We start from the raw sequence: 20,482 nt of genomic DNA, 5'->3' as shown, positions 1-20,482 counted from the left end.
CCATCTCTGCCTTTGTCATCATTGGCAACAAAATCTAATGGCATGATCCATCCAACACCCTGGCTTTGTTGTTCCTTAACCTTTGAACCTCCAAAAATCTCTTTCAATCCAGCTCAGCTTTCCACTCTCTTGGTTACACCACAGATTGTGTTATCGCAAGCAACTGCTCTCACCTCTAAAGTTTTCAAGGATCCCTTCTCTGAGAATGAGCTACTCTTTTTCTTGCTTCCTCACTTTAGTGCCCGCACTGTAGAACACCCTGGTCTCCTTGAGACTGCCCATCCATTGACCTTAGGCTCTCATGATTATTTATTATTAATACTTATTTTAGAGACAGGGTCTCACTCTGTTGCCCAGGCTGCAGTACAGTGGCGTGAACATGGCTCCACTGCAAACTTGACCTTCTGGGCTCAAGTGATCCTCCCACCTCAGCCTCTATCTATCAAGCAGTTTATGTGCTAGGGTCGGTGCTAAAGTCTTTATTTTACTATCTCATTTAATCCTCACTACACCCTCAAGAGGCAGGTACTGCTTTACCCATTTGACAGATGGGGAGTCCGGGGGTTAGAGAGGTTATATGACTTGATCAGGTTTTTCAGCTAGTGTTTTTTTTAGGGCTCAAATCCAGACCTTTCTGATGCCAGAGCTCATGGGCATAACCAGAGAGCAACACTGAGCTTTGGCAATGTAATCATGGTCTGTAAGGGAAGCCCACTGAACCGTTCCAAAAAAATCCATTTTGAAGAATAGCCAGGGGAACTTTTGGGAGGCTTAACAACAGGTGTTAAAAAGGAACACAAACAAAAACAGAAGAAAATCCCCCAATAGCATTCTTTCCCTTCCTGGTGTTCTCTCTCACTGGCTCCGGCTGGGGATGAGAGCAAAGCCAGCAGCAGACAGGAGAGGTTGGAACCTTGGGCAGCTGGGGAGGGACTTGGGTAGCTGTGGCAGGGACTCTCTGGCACCACCCTTTAAATTGATCTCTATGTCCTACTGAATGTATTTCTGAGATACTTCTTGAATCTGGCTCCTCTCTCTCCCCACTCCCATGGCAGTAGTTTGGGAGCTTGTTGCATCTTATCCTGAGCAATGGACAGAGTGTTGGACATGGGGGCTGTTCCTCTGTCCTCCAGAATCCAGCACATCCAGCCGGGGGTTCCTTCCTTCTGAACCTCGCTCACTCCTCTCCAGAAAAGCTCCCATGGTTTCCTCTGGTCCTGGCCAGACTGCTGTTCTCATGCTGCCTCCAGTTTTCATCTCCAGCCTCAACTCCTGCCCACCCGATAGCCCTCTGCCCCAGATCCAGTCAGATCCATGTCTACTTCTTCCAGCCACTGTATTTTTGCAAATGCTCTATCCTTGGCATGAAATGCCTTTCTTCCCCTGACAAGGAGAGTCATTTCCTCACTCAGTCTGCAGATGTCCCTTGGATGCAGCCCTTCAGCACTGCAGAAGAGTGGGCTAAGTTGGCTTCTCCTAGTCCATGAGCTTTTGGGGGCTCTTATTCACTATCGTACTCTGAAAATCTACAGGGCTTAGTAAGTAGGTGGTGCTCAGTAGGTATCTGTTGTGCGAGTGAATAAAGGAAAGAGGGTGCTATATGTGGCTCTTCTTCTCCAACTACATGCCAAGGAAGAGAGAGGTTTCTGGTGCCATTGAGAAAGATATGCAACTAAACTGTCCCTGGGTTGGACAATGACCAGGCTTTTGTTTGCCTCCTCTTAGGTGAAGGAAAATAAACTCGTGAGTGGCAGCTAGGGTAAGACACTGTGTTTTCTCTGCTGAGAATTGGCAAGAGATACAAGGAGAACCCTGGTGGCAAGGACTCCCCAGCCTGGGAAACCTCAGGAACTCATCTGTACACAGGTGAGGTCATTTGGCTGCACACCTGTACAAATGAAAGGTAGGGGTTAACCACAGCTTGCTTCTCCCATGTCTTCTTGCCCAGCTCCACCTTAGCATGGTGCTGATGGGCTGTCCCCAAAACACTTGCCTGAGGGTGGGTGATGGTGTTTGCTTAGAAAAAGCTCCAGAAACCAGGCTTGACATTGGCAACAAGCATCTAGCAGTGGTTCTCAAGCTTGACCGCACTTTGCCATCACCTGGGGGGCTTCTGAAAGAGATAGATGCCTGGGCCCATCCCCAGAGATTTTAATTGGTTTTGCCACATTGCGCAGGCTGGTCTTGAACTCCTGTGCTCAAGCAATTTGCCCTCCTCAGCCTCCCAAAATGTTGGGATTACAGGCATGAGCTACTGCACCCTACCCTATGGCTGCTTTCACACTTGAACAGCCGCATTAAATAGTTGTGACACAGATTGAATGGCCCATGAACCCTAACATATTTACAATTTGGCCCTCCACAGAAAAAGTGTGCTGGGTGGAAACCAAGCATGGGATTTTTCCAAAGCTCCCTAGGTGATTCTAATGTGCACTCAGGTCTAAGGACCCCTGTGCTAAATGGATGAGACAGCATCGGGGGTTCCTATCCCACTCAGTTGGGAAGAAGCTGGTCTGCAGATGGGCTAAGGGCTGGTACCTCTGGTGGCTCCAGGCACAGCCCTACTCAATGCCTGGGGACCCTGTCAGGGACTTTGTTCCAAGGCAGGGGTCAGCACGCTTTCTGTGGAGGGCCAAATTGTAAATATGTTAGGGTTCATGGGCCATTCAGTCTGTGTTACAACTATCTAATGCAGCTGCTCAAGTGTGAAAGCAGCCATAGGGTTGGGTGCGGTGGCTCACACCTGTAATCCCAACATTTTGGGAGGCTGAGGAGGGCAAATTGCTTGAGCCCAGGAGTTTAATACCAGCCTGGGCAACGTGGCGAAACCCTGTCTCTACAAAAAATACAAAAATTAGCCAGATGTAGTGACATGTGTCTGTAGTCCCAGCTACTTGGGAAGCTGAGGTGGGAGGATCACCTGAGCCTGGGAGGCAGAGGTTGCAGTGAGCCGAGATTGCGTCACTGCACTCTAGCCTGGACCACAGAGCAAGACCCTGTATTAAATAAATAAATAAATAAATAAATAAATAAATAAATAAATAAGTAAGTAAGTAAGTAAAAGGCAGCCATAGACAAGAAGTAAATGAATGAGCATGGCTATGTTCCAAAATATTCCATTTATGGACACTGAAACTTGAATTTCAAATAATCTTCACGTCATGAATAGTTTTATTTTCTCAGCCATTAAAAAATATTTAAAAACCATTCTTAGCTTATGCATCGTACAAGTGATTAAGCTGGATTTGACCTGGCAGATCCCTGCTCTGAGAGATGAGTGGCAGCCATTCCTCACAGCTTGATAGATGGTAAACGCTTCCTCATCTGTTCCCTCCCCAGACCCTCTCAGTTCTCCATTGACAATGGCCTACAAACCAGCTCTCACCCACAAGGAGTGCCAATCAAGATAGGAATGTTATTTATTTATCTGTCAACTTCATCCTGAGCAAAAGGTGCTCAAGTGCACGTGGGCAGGTGATTGATAGAAAATATAAGGCTTAGGTTTTTTTTTTTTTTTTTTTTAAGCTCATGTATTTTCTCCAAGGAGTCGAGGACACTGTAGCAAGACCTGTAAACAAAACTATTCCTTTTGGCATCCTTAGGAAGTAGAAGGAGAAACTTTAACTACAGAGAGAGATTATTTGGTAGTAATGAGAGATCTTCTCTAACCAGGCTTAGAGTTTGGAGCAGACTGTTGGGTGATGCCCACGTCCTGCTTCCTGCTGTCCACCTCTATCTTCAGAGGGGCCTGGGCCCCATGTCCAGTTCCATAGGGTGAATCATGAACTGTTTAAATCAAGGACTAGATACATAAGAAATGGTCCCTTTCTCCTTCTGGATGTTGCCCTGTGTACGTGTTGATGTCTGCGTGTTGATGCCTGGAATTGCGCAGCCATGTTGGGAGTACGAGGGGAGCTGGTCTGGGCAGAACACACTGAGGATGGTTGAGTGGAAAGTGGAAGCAGCCTGGATCCTTGCTGACATTGCTGAGCCACTGAGGAAGCCAACGCTGGAGCCGTGCTCCTCTGGAGCTGTTATAGGAGCTAAATTCCCCTATTGTTTAAAGTTATTTTAAATTGGGGTTTCTATTTCTTACAGCTGAAAATATTAAAATTCATACAGAGGTCAGGAAAGAGACGCCCTACACAGAATCCCATACCGGGCACATTGTGGGTTCCTAGTTGATCGACTGAAGGAACAATTTTAAATACATGAATCCAATTGTTGTTTAGCAAAGAGACTTTTTATAAAGAAGTCCCTTTGTAAAAGGACTGCCTTCTTCCAACATCTCTGGCAGGGTAGCCATCTCCAGTTTATTTTACTTGAAATCTCAGTGACAAATAAGTGGGGGAACCCAGAGCCCCTTTCAGCTGAAGAGCATATAGCCCACTAATTGAACCTATCCCACCCGGGTTGGTAACCAAGCCTTTACTAGTGAATCCAGCATCTCCTGATAATCCCATAACTCTGATAGAAGGACCAATCAAATCAACACACGATTCAATCGCATATTTGCAAAGTCACCCTTGTAACAGTGGGCTCTAGTTATAGTTTGAGATGCAAAGACTATCCCTCCCTTCTATTCTGGTTATTTTGGCACTTAACAAATTACTCCAAAACCGAGTGGTGTTAAACAACCATTTATTGTGCTCGCAGATTCTGCGGGCCAGAACTTTAGACAGGACACAGTGGGGCAGGCTCATCTCTATAGAGCAGCTTGAGATCTGGGGCTAGAATAATTTGAAACATTACTCACTCACAGGTCTGGTGGTCCATGCTGGTAAGAGTCAAAGACCTGAGGGCCCTCTAGCCTCTTTCTATCTCTAATCCAACCCCACCAGTCTCTCTGACCTCATCTCTTTCTTCTCTGCACTCTAACCAACTGGCCTTCTTATTCTCTTCAAATCCAAGTATGTTCCTGCCTCAGAATCTATGCATGGGCTGTTTGTTTCTGTCTAGAATGTACTTCCCCCATATTGTCTCATGTCTCCTCCCTTACCTTATTTGGGTCTTAAGAGTTAACAATCAGTGAGACCTTCCCTGACCATCCTATCTAAAAAGCCATCCATTCCTATGGCTAACTTTTTATCCTGCTTTATTTTTTCCTCATAGCACTTATATTTATTGTTTATTGACTGCTTCCTCTACTGGAATATAAGCTCATGAGAGCAGAAACCCTTCCTAACTTTTTCAACATTATATTTCCAGTGCTAAAACAGTAACTTTACATGGTAGGTACTCAATAAACACATTTGAATGAAAACTAGAATTAAAAAGGGGTTTTTTTTTTTTTTGTCCTGTTCTTTCTTTGTTTAGTTACTTTAAAAACCTGTGAAGTAATAATGAACTATCTGGAAAGAAAATTAGGAAAACTCCCATTTACAATTGCTCTGAAAAAAAATAAAATACTTAGGAGGTGAAAGACTTGTACACTAAAAACCACAAAACATTGATTAAAAAAAATTAAAGACGACAGACTGAGGGAGAGAGACAGAGAAGGAGGGGAGAAGGAGGAGGATTCAGGGAATAGGAGCTGGGGAGCCCTTCTGTGCCACAGAAGTAGAAGTAGAGATACTCAAGATTATGGCAGACAGGAGGCAGGACTAGATTGCAGCTCTGACTTGGATGGACAGAACAGTGTGTGGAGGGTCGCATCATGAATTTTAGCTCCAGAATGACTGCAGGAATAAATCAGGAATCCCAGAGGACCCACAGACCCTCTGAAGGAAGTGGATTGCTCCTGCAGGACCCGGGAGACACCCCAAATACCGTGAGTGCCCAAACTGTGGAAGTGGGAAAGGGAGATCATCCACCCCCAAACACACACCCCCACTGGGGAACCTGAAGGTCTAGTTTGCGGGAGAAGATTCCAGCCTTACCTGGAGCTGAGTCAGTTTGGAGAGCCAAGCGAAATACAGGGGTAGAGGAAGCAGTGGGAGAGGCCCTTGGAGCTCTCTGGGTCCCCAAACAGGCCATTTCTGCCTGGCACCACAGGGATCCTTCGGGGAAAATGCCACAGGGAGAAGGAAGTCTTCAGCTGAACTTTGTAACAATTTGAACTGGTTGAGAAGCCTCTTGGCCAGAACTTAGGGGAGGGCACATATCCGGCATGTAGACTCCACAGGTGCAGGAAGAACTAAAGCCTTTTTCTTCTGCAGCTGGAAGGTGGGTAACATGGGGCAAGTTCTCAGCCCTGCTTGTCCACTGTCTGAAAACAGACTCAGTGCTGTTGCAGAGAGGGGGCACGGTGGGAGTGAGAATGGCCCTTTGGATTGCATGGGAGCTGGGTGAGGCCTGTGACTGCTGGCTTTCCCCCACTTCCCTGACAACCTGCATGACTCAGCAGAGGCAGCCATAATCCTCCTAGGGACACAACTCGATTGACCTGGGAACCTCACCCCCATCCCACACAGCAGCTGCAGTAAGACCTGCCCAAGGAGAGTCTGAGCTCAGACACGCCTAACCCTGCCCCCACCTGATTGTCCTTCTTTGCCCACCCTGGTAGCTGAAGACAAAGGGCATATACTCTTTGGAGTTCTAGGGCCCTGCCCACTGCCAGTTTCTCTCCATACTACCACAGCTGATACTCTCTGGAAAGCAGCACCTCCTGGCAGGAGGCCAACTAGCACAAATAGAGCATTAAACCACCAAAGCTAAGAACCCTTACAGAGTCCATTTCATCCCCCTGCCACTTCCACTGAACAGGTGCTGTATCTACGGCTGAGAGACCCATAGACTGTTCACATCCCAGGACTCTGTGTAGACAACCCCAGTACCAGCCCAGAGCCTGGTAGACTTGCTGGGTGGCTAGACCCAGAAGAGAGATAACGATCTCTACAGCTTGGCTCGCAGGAAGCCACATCCATAGGAAAAGGGGGAGAGTACATAGTCGTCAGGTTATCTAAAGTTAAGATGAAGGAAAGAATCTTAAGAGCTGTGAGACAACAGCACCAGGTAACCTATAAAGGAAAACCTACCAGATTAACAGTAGATTGCTCAGCAGAAACCCTAGAAGCCAGAAGGAATTGGGGCCCTATCTTCAGCCTCCTCAAACAAAACGATTATCAGCCAAGAATTTTGTATCCAGAGAAACTAAGCATCATATATGAAGGAAACATACAGTCTTTTTCAGACAAACAAATGCTGAAAGAACTCACCACTACCAAGCCACCACTACAAGAACTGCTAAAAGGAGCTCTAAATCTTGAAACAAATCCTGGAAACACATCAAAACAGAACATCTTTAAAGCATAAATCTCATAGAACCTATAAAACAAAAATAGAAGTTAAAAAGCAAAAACAGAAAACCAAGGTACACAGGCAACAAATAGCACAATGAACGGAATGGCACCTCATATCTCAGTACTAACATTGAATCTAAATGTCCTAAATGCTACACTTAAAACATACAGAGTTGCAGAATGGATAAGAATTCACCAACAAACTATCTGCTGCCTTCAAGAGACTCACCTAATACATAAGGACTCACATAAACTTAGTAAAGGGTGGAAAAAGGCATTTCATGCCAATGGACACCAAAAGTGAGCAGGGCTAGCTATTCTTACATCAGACAAAACAAAATTGAAAGCAATAGCAGTTAAAAAAGACAAAGAGGGACATTATATAATGGTAAAAGGCCTTGTCCAACAGGAAAATATCACAATCCTAACCACATATGTTGATAGAAGGGCTGAGGCAGGGCTTGCTTGTCTGACATAATGTAAGAGAGTCTTGGAACATATCCAGGGTCCAGGGTCTAAAACCCCTCATGGCCCATGGAACACCAAGCTCTGTGCCTAAGGGTGGAAGGCTGCCCCGCCACACTACAATCTAAGCCCAGGACATAAAACTCCTTGTGGCTTGGAGAGAATCCGGGACTCAGGGCATAAAACCCCTCGTGGCCTCTGGAATGTGTCCAGACTCGCTGGAGCCTTGCTTCTTGCCCTCCCAGGATCAAAAATTGATTGTACCTTGAGTTAGAAGAACCTGTTCTCCATTATCTCAAGTAGCAGAGCATATGCTAAACTGTCACATCTACGCTTGATGCACCACTATCTTGCTACCCCCACATCCTCACATCCTCACCACCTGCTTCTTTGTTTGATCACCAATAAATAGTGTGGTTCCCAGAATTCGGAGCCTTCACAGCCTCCATACTAGCATTGGTCCCCCCCCATGTACTCTTGTACATAGTACTGGACCCCCCCTATGTACTCTTGTCTTGTGTCACATAAACTTGAAAACCTAGTCCAGTCCATACTAGTACTGGACCCCCCCTATGTACTCTTGTCTTGTGTCACATAAACTTGAAAACCTAGAAGAGATGGATAAATTCCTGGAAAAATACAACCCTCCTAGCTTAAATCAGCAAGAATTAGATACAATAAATAGATCAATAACAAGCAGCAAGATTAAAAGGGTAATTAAAAAATTACCAACAAAGAAGTCCAGGATCAGATGGAGTCACAGCAGAATTCTACCAGACATTCAGAGAAGAATTGATACCAATTATTTGACACTATTCCACAAGATAGAGAAAGAGGGAACCCTCCCTAATTCATTCTATGAATCCAGCATCACCCTAATACCAAAACTAGGAAAGGATATAACCAAAAAAGAAAACTACGGACTGATACCCTTGATGAATATAGATGCTACAATCCTTAACAAAATACCAGCTAACCAAATCCAACAATATATCAAAAAGATAATCCACCATGATCAAGTGGGTTTCATACCAGGGATGACTAACATATGTAAGTCAATAAATGTGATATACCACATAAACATCATTAAAAACAAAAATCACATGATCTCAATAGATGCAGAAAAAGCATTTGACAAAATCCGGCATCCCTTTGTTATTAAAACTCTCAGCAAAATCAGCATACAAAGGCCATACATCAATATAATAAAAGCCATCTATGACAAACCCACAGCCAACATAATACTGAACGGGGAAAAGTTGAAAGCATTCCCTCTGAGAACTGGAACAAGACAAGGATGCCCACTGTCACCACTCCTCTTCAACATAGTATTGGAAGTGCTAGCCAGGGTAATCAGACAAGAGAAAGAAATAAAGGCCATCCAGATTGGTAAAGAGGAAGTCAAACTGTCACTGTCTGCTGATGATATGATTGTTTACCTCGAAAACCCTAAGGACTCCTCCAGAAAGTTCCTAGAACTGATAGAAGAATTCAGCAAAGCTTCTGGATACAAGACTAATGCACACAAATCAGTAGCTCCCCTATACACCAACAGTGACCAAGCAGAGAATCAAATTAAGAACTCAACCCCGGCTGGGTACGGTGGCTCATGCCTGTAATCCCAGCACTTTGGGAGGCTGAGGCAGGTGGATCACGAGGTCAGGAGATTGAGACCATCCTGGCCAACATGGTGAAGCCTTGTCTCTACTAAAAATACAAAAATTAGCTAGGCACGTGGTGGTGCATGCCTGTAGTCCCAGCTACTCAGGAGGCTGAAGCAGGAGAATAGCTTGAATCCGGGAGGCGGAGGTTGCAGTGAGCCGAGATCGCACCACTGTGCTCCAGCCTGGGAGACAAAGCAAGACTCTGTCTTAAAAAACAAAAACAAAACAAAACAAAAAAACAACAAAAAACAAACAACAACAACAATGAAACTCAACCCCTTTTAAAATAGCTGCAAAAAACAATAATACTTAGGAATATACCTAACCAAAAGACCTCTACAAGGAAAACTACAAAACACTGATGAAAGAAATCACAGATGCACAAACAAATGGAAACACATCCCATGCTCATGGATGGATAGAATCAATATTGTGAAAATGACCATACTGCCAAAAGTAATCTATAAATTCAACACGATCTTCATCAAAATACCACCATCATTCTTCACAGAATTAGAAAAAACAATTCTAAAATTCATATGGAACCAAAAACGAGCCCACATAGCCAAAGCAAGACTAAGCAAAAAGAACAAATCTGGAGGCATCACGCTACCTGATTTCAAACTATAAAGCCATACTCACCAAAACAGCATGGTACTGATATAAAAATAGGCACAAAGACCAATGGGACAGAATAGAGAACCCAGAAATAAACCCAAATACTTACAGCCAACTGATCTTCGACAAAGCAAATAAAAATAAAGTGGGGAAAAGAGACCCTTTTCAACAAATGGTGCTGGGATAATTGGCTAGCTACATGTAGAAGAATGAAACTGGATCCTCATCTCTCACCTCATACAAAAATCAACTCAAGACGGATTAAGAACATAAATCTAAGACCTGAAACTAAAAATTCTAGAAGATAACATTGGAAAAACCCTTCTAGACATTGGCTTAGGCAAGGATTTCATGACCAAGAACCCAAAAGCAAATGCAATAAAAACAAAGACAGGCCGGGCACGGTGGCTCACGCCTGTAATCCCAGCACTTTGGGAGGCTGAGGCGGGTGGATCACCTGAGGTAGGGAGTTCGAGACCAGCCTGGCCAACATGGGGAAACCCCATCTCTACTGAAAATAAAAATATCAGCTGGGCGTGGTCGCGGGCGCCTGTAATCCCAGCTACTTGGGAGGCTGAGTAACGAGAATCGCTTGAACCCGGGAGGCGGACGTTGTAGTGAGCCAAGATCGCGCCACTGCACTCCTGCCTGGGCGACAAGAGTGAGACTCCATCTCACAAAAAAGAAAAAAAAAAAAGACAAATAGATGGGACTTAATTAAACTAAAGAGATTTAGTTAAACTAAACTAAAAGAACAGTCAGAAGAGTGAACAGACAACACACAGAATGGGAGAAAATCTTCACAATCTATACATCTGACAAAGGACTAATATCCAGAATCTGCAAGGAACTCAAATCAGCAAGAAAAAAAAAAACAAACCCCAGAAAGTGGGCTGAGGACATGAAGGGACAATTCTCAAAAGAAGATATACAAATGGTCCACAAACATATAAAAAAATGCTCAACATCACTAATAATCAGGAACATGCAAATCAAAACCACAATGCAACACCACCTTACTCCTGCAAGAATGGCCATAATCAAAAAATAAAAAAATCAGTAGATGTTGGCATGGATGTGGTAATCAGGGAACACTTCTTCACTGCTGGTAGGAATGCAAACTAGTACAGCCACTATGGAAAACAGTGTGGAGATTCCTTAAAGAGCTAAAAGTGGAACTACCATTTGATCCAGCAATCCTACTACTGGGTATCTACCCAGAGGACAAGAAGTCATTATTTGAAAAAGATACTTGCACACGCATGTTTATAGCAGCGCAATTCACAACTGCAAAATCGTGGAAGCAACCCAAATGCCCATCAATGGGTGGATAAAGAAACTGTGGTATATATATATATATACAATGGAATACTACTTAGCCATAAAAAGGAATGAATCAACGGCATTCACAGCAACTTGGATGAAATTAGAGACTATTATTCTAAGTACAGTAACTCAGGAATGGAAAACCAAACATCGTATGTTCTCACTGATATGTGGGAGCTAAGCTATGAGGATGCAAAGGCATAAGAATGATACAATGGACTTTGGGGACTTGGGGGAAGGGTGGGGGGGAGGAATAAAACATTATAAATAGGGTGCAGGGTATACTGCTTGGGTGATGGGTGCACCAAAGTCTCACAAATCACCACTATTGAACTTACTCATATAACTAACCACCACCCGTATCCTAATAACCTATGGGAAAATAAAAAAAAAAAGGACAAATGGACACCCCATGTTCATGAATTGAAAGACTTATTAAAATGTCCATTCTATCCAAAGCAATCTACAGATTCAATGCAATCCCTATAAAAGTCTCAATGGCATTTTTTTACATAAATAGAAAAAAAAGTTAAAATTTATATAAAACTACAAAAGACCCCAAATAGCCAAAACACACTTGAGAAAGAAGAACAAAGCTGGAGGCATCACACTTCCTGATTTCAGAATACTACAACAATTTAAAACAGTCTAGTACTGGACAAGGATAGACATATAGAACAATTGAGCAGAATAAAGAGCGCAGAAATTAATCCACACACGCATGGTCAACTGATCCTCAACAAAGGTGCTAAAAATACAGAATGGGGAAAGGATAGTCTTTTTCATAAATGGTGTTGGGAAAACTGGGTATCTACATGCAATAAAAAAATTTGATTTTTATCTTACACCACACACAAAAATCAACTCAAAATAGATGAAAGACTTAAATGTAGGACCTGAACTATAAAACTCCTCTAAGAAAACATAGGAGAAATCTTCATGTATTGGTCTGGGTCATGATTTTCTGGATATATCCCCAAAAGCACAGGCAACAAAGGCAAAAATAGAACAATGAGACTGCATCAAACTAAAAAGCTTCTGCACATCAAAAGAAGTAATTAATAGAGTGAAAAGGCAGCCTATAGAATGGGAGAAAATGTTTGTAAACTATATATCAAATAAGGGGTTAATTTCCAAAATATATAAGGAAAACAGCTAATAACCAATTTAAAAATGGGCCAAATACTTGAATAGACATTTCTCCAAAGACAACACACAAATGGCCAACAGCCATATGAAAAGATGCTGAACGTCACTAGTTATCAGGGAAACAAATCAAAACCACACTGTTAGGAAGGCTATTATGAAAAAGACAAAAGATAACAAGTGTTGGAAAATACATGGAGAAATTGGAGTACTTGACACTGTTGGTGGGAATGCAAAACGTTACAGCCTCTATGGAAAGCAGTATGAAGATTCTCCCTAAAATTAAAAATAGAACAACCATATGATTCAGCAGTCCCACTTCTGGATATATATACACACAAAGGAATTCAAATTAGGATCTCAAAAATGTATTTGCACTCCCAACTTCACTGCAGCATTATTCACAATAACCAAGATGTGGAAACAACCTAAATGCCCAATGTTGAATGAATAGAAAGGAAATATGGTTTATAGATACAATGGAATATTATTCAGCTTTAAAAAAGAAGGAACTCTTTCAATTTTCAACAATGCAGAAGAACCTGGAGGACATTATGCTAAGTGAAATAAGCCAGGCACATACAGACAAATAGTGCATGATCTTACATATATATGGAATCTAAAATAGTCATGTTTATAGAATCAGAATTGTAGTTATCAGGAGGAAATGAGGAGTTGCTAATTGCAACAGGTATAGTCTTAATTACACAAGCTAAATAAGTTCTAGAGATCTGTACAACACTGTTCCTATAGTTAACAATACTGTATTGTACTCTTAAACATTTAACACAGTAAATCTGTTAAGTGCTCTTACAATTACATATGTGTGTGTGTGTGTGTGTGTGTGTGTGTATATATATATATATATATGTGTGTGTGTGTATTTGGCTAGGACTTAGTGCCACTAACCCTGAGATGGAGGTTAGTGGTACTAAGTCTTAGCCAAATACTTTCTCATGGTAACTAAAAAATAACAATTAGGGTTGATGAAGGATCTTGGAGTTCAGCTAGCTGAGTGCTGACTAAAGTACCTGAGGATACCTCTTCTGAGGAAGAGATAATTTAGGAAGGACATACAAGCTGTCTTTAAGTGTTAGGAAGTATTATGTAAAACAGGGATTAGTTTCATTCATTATCACTCTAAAGCTCTACTCTCCACTTTAAAAAAATTGTTCACCCATAACAGTAAAATATTTTCAGTACTCTTCCGGCAAGTATATATTTATTTACAAGTTATATGCACATTAATTGTTAGCAGAGTTGAAGTTCTTTTTTGTTTTTAAGATGGAAAATAAGCAGTCTTTGTATTTTCCCCCCTACTCTGGAGGGTGACTTGTGCTGACCCTGGAATGTGCACACCCTGATATGGAGACCACGGTTTTGTGGGGACAGCTAGTACCAGCAGGAGAATTTTAAGAAAGTTGATTCTGGCATTACTGGATTGTCATATCTATAGCCCTCTCCTATGGTACAGCCCCAGGAATTAATTTTTCCAAGAGCAGTTATTTCTGGGGTTGTGCGATCCCGACACCTGATTAGACCAAGGTTGGTGCCCAGGCCAAAGCAAGCATGGACATAAAGGAAGAACATAAAAGAAGCTGTTGCATATCAGGTGGCATGTGAGTTGGGCCCTTCAGGAAGCAGATGCCAAGATGGAATTAAAAGAGCAACAGATGTACTGGAGGGAAATGTTTGGGAAGGATACAGGGGAGAGGAAGCAGGAGTAGACAGAAAGATCCTGTAGACCATGAAGCTCGTCTGACACCAGAGAAAGGAGAGAGGGAAAGGAAGATTGTGTAGGAAGAGCCTCAGGCTGCAGGGCATCTGAGAAAAATCTCAGCTGGATGGATGGGGAGTCTTCAGATGAGGGTGCCTGCTGGAAGAGTCCTTTGTCAGGAAACAGTGCCCTATCTCTGCTTCCCTTGCTGTGTTCAGTGACTGACTGGGAGTAGCCCATTCGGTGTGGGGTTTGTGAAGGCTGTGGTGGATCCTGAGGTGCAGCCGCTAGAGGCTGTCCACTGACTACACCCTCCCAGAATGGAAGCTTGGAAAGAGCATTTCCACGGGGTTCTGAATTGCATGCTGACAAATTGACCCAACCAGATTTGCTCCCTTGGGAAGAACAAATGCCTGCTGCTAAGGATAGACGACTCACCCGGTCCTTGGGAATGCTTATAGGACCTCAATGACACTTGGCTCTTGTTTCAGTTCCCTGTGAGTGACCCCTGCAATCCAGGCAGAGTCCTGTCTTGGAAGTCCTGCCTCCTCCCTTCTGCATGTGACCTTACCCTACTCCCTCATCATCTAGGTTCATGAGCGCATGCCTTCCCAGGACCCAGAAGAGCCTCCCTGAAACATTGTTACCTCTAAGGAAGAACTTTCTAATGCTAACAGCCATGCAACAGTGGAATGTGCTAGCCCCTTAGGAAGTACAGACTGTCCTATCACTGCACTTGCTTTTGCTCAGGTGGCATAGTTTCCTGAAAATTTGACGTTAACTGGAAATTTGGACTAGACCGATGCTTCTCAAAGAGCGTGCCACCTGCATCAGTATCAGATATGTGTGGGAAGTGGGGTGGTGAGTGGGGAGGAGTGGTTAAAATGCAGATCTCTGGACCTTACCCAGATCTCTCAATCAGCATATCTTGGGAAAAGATTCAGGTATCAGCAAACTTATGTTGAAGCTGCCCGGAGAAAACATACTATGAGGTCCCTCCCTACTCTGAGAGTCTACGATTCAACTTCTAAAGCTGTTTATTAACTGGGACTGGCTGGAAGCCCTTGGAAAAGTTAGTTAACCTTTGGGCCTCAGTTTTGTCACCTTTGAAACAGAAGTTCAATTATAGTCTCTCTAACTCTGGAGTCCATGCCTCTTATCTATCTTCTCTCTCTTGATTTGAAGTTTGCTTGTGTCTGGGTACAAGTGAGCATGTGAAAAAAATTTTTTTTTTTGCAATGAAATAAAATAGTAAGTACTCAATAAATTTTTGTTGACTGATACCTTGGTTTAGGCTTAGTCAAAGGAGACCATTCAAAACAGGAGGAAAGCCACATCTTAAAAGCTAGGAGCTTCCCAAACCTTGGCTCACTTCAGAGTCTAACATGAAAGCCGTTATTTAAGTTGTGCTTCTGAAGTGGGCTGGAGGCCAAGGCAGTGGCTTACACATCACAGGACTGCTGCAGGCCAATAAATGCTCTGCTAGCCATGCTCATTGCTTGAAAGAGGTTTCCCCTGTGTGGCTTTATCAAAGGCCACAGGCCGGCAGCCGGACACGCAAAACTGTTCCTGTGTGGATACAGAGGCTCTCTGTCAGGCTGTCCCTTGCAGGAACCACACGGTTGGATTTCATCCTCTCTGTAGGGAGGAGGATGGAGGAGGAGGTGGGGAGAAGGATACCTGTGGGGTTTACCCAGATCCCAGAAGTAGCAGGCAAGACACGCAATCACATCTAGGGATACAGAAGCCTCAGACTGGTGGCTTTGGTTGCAGTGTCTCCTCTACTTTTTTTCTTTTTTTAAATAATTCAGATGGGGCCTTGCTATGTTGCCCAGGCTGGTCTCAAACTCCTAGGCTCAAGCAATCCTCCCTCCTTAGTCTCCCAAAGTGCTGGGATTACAGGCATGAGCCACTGCACCTGGCCACCATCTACTTTGGTTTTAGGAGAACACTTAGGAAAAAGGAGCGCTGTATTTCTGAGTCAAGGACATTGGGTGCTGCTGGGAATCAGATAGGTGCCCCTGCCTGCATGGGGCCTGTATGGCTCCTGTCAGCTAAAAGTAGTTATTATTTGGATCAGGTTGCCTGTGCTGGGGGAGCCTGGGCTCTCTCATCAGAGTCCTCTCCCCTCCTTTTCGGGAGAATCTGTCTTCAGAAACACCTGGGTGAGCCATTTCTGCTGACAGTCATCCCCATGTTTATGACCTTGTGAGATACCCAATGACTCTCATCTTTTGGTCCCCAGGCTCTGATCTAACACAAGCCTTGTCCAGCCTCATCTTGAGTTTTCAGGTAAGACCCCTTGGTTTAGTCCCTTACTTGTTCTTCCCTAATTCTCCTGCCTATAGAGATAAACCTCCAAGATTCCCCAGAGAGCTGAGGACTGGATGACATTCCCAGTGTTTTTTCCTACACATGTTCCCCTGAGGGAAGAGGATTTGCAGGAATTCAGACCCACTGTGTGTGAAGCACCCCCTATGTGTCTTACATGAATGCTCTCTAAGGTGGGCTGTGAGATCCCCAAGGATGACCCACTGGGGAGCAGGAAGAACATGCCAGTACTCCTACTCATATTTATTTTCCAATCCAAGATACAAGAAAGAGATGAAGTTTACTCACATTTAATGGAAGCTAGCACCTTCATGCCTGGCATGTAAGGTATCTTGAGGGCAGAATGAGGGTTCCAACCACACAGAAGGCTAACAGTGGCATTCTTGGGCTTTTGTTTATTTTTTGTGCATACTGAGACAAACTGCAATGAACATTAGATTTATAAATTCTAAAATAATGCTTACAAGTGGACAAGTGGCTTATAAAGAAGGCATGGATTGAAAATCCTACTAAAACATAAATCCAAGCAAATCTCACAAACACACAGAGAAAAAGTAGGGGACATTTCTATTCCCACAGTGAGCTGTGTCAGGCTCATTGTGTTACAAAATAAAAACAATGACAATCCGATCAGATCCGAGAAGTTGAAGAAAGCTGGTAAGGAAGGCAATTTGGAATATGGATTTATATCCACAATCTTTAAGGTGAGCCTCCCTCTAAGTTTATATCATGCTTCAAGAGACTAGCAAATGGTGATATAAAACCATCACACTGGCTGGGCGTGATGGCTCATGCCCATAATCCTCACACTTTGGGAGGCTGAGGCAGGCGAATCACGAGGTCAGGAGTTTGAGACTGGTCTGGCCAACATAGTGAAACCCTGTCTCTACTAAAAGTACAAAAAATTAGCCAGGTGTGGTGGTGTACACCTGTAATCCTAGCTACTCGGGAGGCTGAGGCAAGAGAATCGTGTGAACCCAGGAGGCAGAGGTTGCGGTGAGCCGAGATAGTGCCATTACACTCCAGCCCAGGCAACAGTGCAAGACACTGTCTCAAAACAAACAAAAAAACAAAAACAAAAAACCCCCATCACACTTAGCAGCGTGTTTAAAAACTAAGCACCCAAAACATGAAGACATGTCTCTACAGGTTTTCAGCAATATTTAAAGTCAGGAAGAAAAATCTTGTTAGAAAATTTTATTAAACACAGATGGTTCCATGGTGAGCACTCTGGACTCTGAATGCAGAAAATTTTATTAAACACAATAATGTATGTTTAAAGTGTCTTTTTTTTTGGAGACAGGATCGCTCTTACCCCCCAGGCTAGACTGCATTGGTGCGATCATAGCTCACTGACTGCAGCCTGCCTTGCCTTCCCAGGCCCAACCAATCCTCCCACCTCAGCCTCCTGAGAAGCATGGAATACAGGCACACGTCACTATGAATGGCTAATTTTTAGGTTTTTTTTTTTTTTTTTTTTTTTTTTTTGTAGAGATGGGGGTCTCATTATGTTGCCCAGACTGGTCTTGAACTCCTGAGCTCAAGTGATCCTCCCTGTGTGTCCTCCCAAAATGTTCGGATTACAGGCGTGAGCCACTGCTCCCAGCTTAAAGTCTCTTTTGAGGTTTCTTATACAATAGCAAAAGGCAAAAAGTTGTACACTACTAGAGGAATACTTTCTGACACTGGAAAATATTCTGAGTTCCTGGCTGAAATACATAGAACACACTATGGCAAAAAACTATGATGCATTCATTTGTTAGAAAAACAACATTGGAAATTGTTGAATGATGCTTAGAAAACATTGCTTAAAATTTGGATCAAGAAGCATTAAAATGGATTGCTCAGCGTGAGAGGTGTTTTATATTATACTGTTGGATGGAAGTATAGATGTATTAGCTTATGGTCATTCTAAAATTCTATTTCAATAAAGAAATACCACAAAAAATTCCTTTTTTTTTTTTTTTTAAATAATACAGAAAGTTACACGAGCTCATTGCATCCACCCTAGGTAATGAGAAAAAGCTGGCTAAAGATAAGTCATTAAATGTTTTTCAGCTCATTAGAGAGCTGAGGTCTCAAATCAACCGGGTTTACTAAATTCCAGGGGGTGAGAAGCCCCTAAGATAGAGCACAGAACTATCAGCACTTTGCCAAAAAAAAGTAAGAATAAATTTTAATGAATTCTTAAGGGCCAAGTGTGCCTCTAGTATCTCCATTTAGAATCTCTAGAAACCCCAGACCCAAGAGGAACCCATGCTAACTTGCCAGCCCTTTTGTATGAGCCGCCAGCAGGTACTCATGAAGATTAGGGGTGAGATAGGAAACCTGAGAGAGCTTTTCCCTCCATGGTGCACAGGCATGGACCCTACTTACTTTCCAGATACTACTTTCATATGAATCAAAAGCCATACACTTTAGAGGGAGACTGAAGGGAAGGAAACTCTCTCATCCCCTGTCCTAGGCAAAGAGCTACAATCTCTGGGCTAGGAGTAAAAGTAAAAGCCAACTGCTGCTGGGGGAGGAGAAGGAAACCTACTTGTGTGTGGGGGTGTTACAATGTATGTAGAGTAAAATGTATAACAACAATAGCACAGAGGACGAGAGTGAGGACGTGGAAGTGTGCTGTTGTAAGGTTTTGTCAGTGTACTTGAAGAGGTATTATATTGAAGGTAGACTGTGTATTATAAACACTAGAGCAATCACCAAAAAGTAGAACAAAGAGGTGTAATTATTAAACCAGTAGTAGAGATAAATAATTATTAAAACACTCTGTTAATCCAAAAAAGGCGGGAAGAGAGAAAAAGAACAAAGAACAGATAGGACAAATTGTCAGGTGGTCGATTTAGTCCAACCATATTTATATCAAATGCAAATATCTAAATATTCCAAATAAAAAACAGAGGTGGTAAGATTGGGAAAAAAAGCAAGACTGATCGTATGCTGACCACAAAAAACCTACTTTAAATATAAAAACATACATGAAAAATGCCATGCAAGTAATAATAAAAGAGTGGCTATATCAATATCAGACAAAGTAGACTTCAGAACAAGGGGGACGTTACATATGTTAAAGGGGTCAATACGTTAAGAAGACATAACAATCCTAAATATCTATGTACCCAATAAAAAGCTTCAAAAAACATAAAACAAATACTGATGGAATGAGAAGGACTAGACAAATATATAATTATAGCAGGAAACAAGAACCCAAAAGACATAATTTTTAATTACTAAAGGAAGATCATACAAAGTACATTTTTTCAACAGTGAGTGGCTTTGTAATACACTTAATTTTAGGAAAAATTGTGTAATCATTAACGGAGTGTTTGCTTTGAACAACATACAAAAGAGGATTCAGAAGTAAGGTTATAGAGGTAACACCTTAGATGAAATTAATTCACTATATTATTAAAAAGCAAGCTTTCCAATAACGCTGTTGAAGCCATATGTACCCTAGGTGCTAGATCAGCAATTTGGTAATAATGAAAAAAAAGACTATAAAAATACAGTGGAATCTTAATATTCTGAATGAGATGGGTAGTGACTACAAGCATCTTTTATACCACATAGAGACTAGCTGATTATCTTGTGGCAGAATGCTTAAAAACAAGAAATTTCCTTTTATAAAGAGAAGGGCTATGAATATGCTGCTCATTTATCAGTGATGACAAGTGACCCTTAGAAGTGTGCTTTCTAAAAGCAATTTTTAAAACAATAAACACAGGTATTTTGTTCTTCTGAGGTAATGGTGACCCTCTAGCAATGAGGGAGAAAATAGTTGCTTTGTGATGACGGGAACTTGTGCTACGGAGAGAGAATTGAGGATGAGTATTTGGTAATGTAGTCATATAATTTTATAGTAAAAAGTGCAATGGGCCTCCTAAAAAAAATGCCCAGATCTGCCTTCTTAAAAAACGTAGGAACATGCTTTTCTCACTATTTACAAATCTTTAAATGAAGAGTTTCAGTGA

Source organism: Pan troglodytes, chromosome 12 (genome assembly GCF_028858775.2).
Source record: "Pan troglodytes isolate AG18354 chromosome 12, NHGRI_mPanTro3-v2.0_pri, whole genome shotgun sequence".
Taxonomy (NCBI): domain Eukaryota; kingdom Metazoa; phylum Chordata; class Mammalia; order Primates; family Hominidae; genus Pan; species Pan troglodytes.
Note: the sequence above shows the minus strand (reverse complement) of the source record.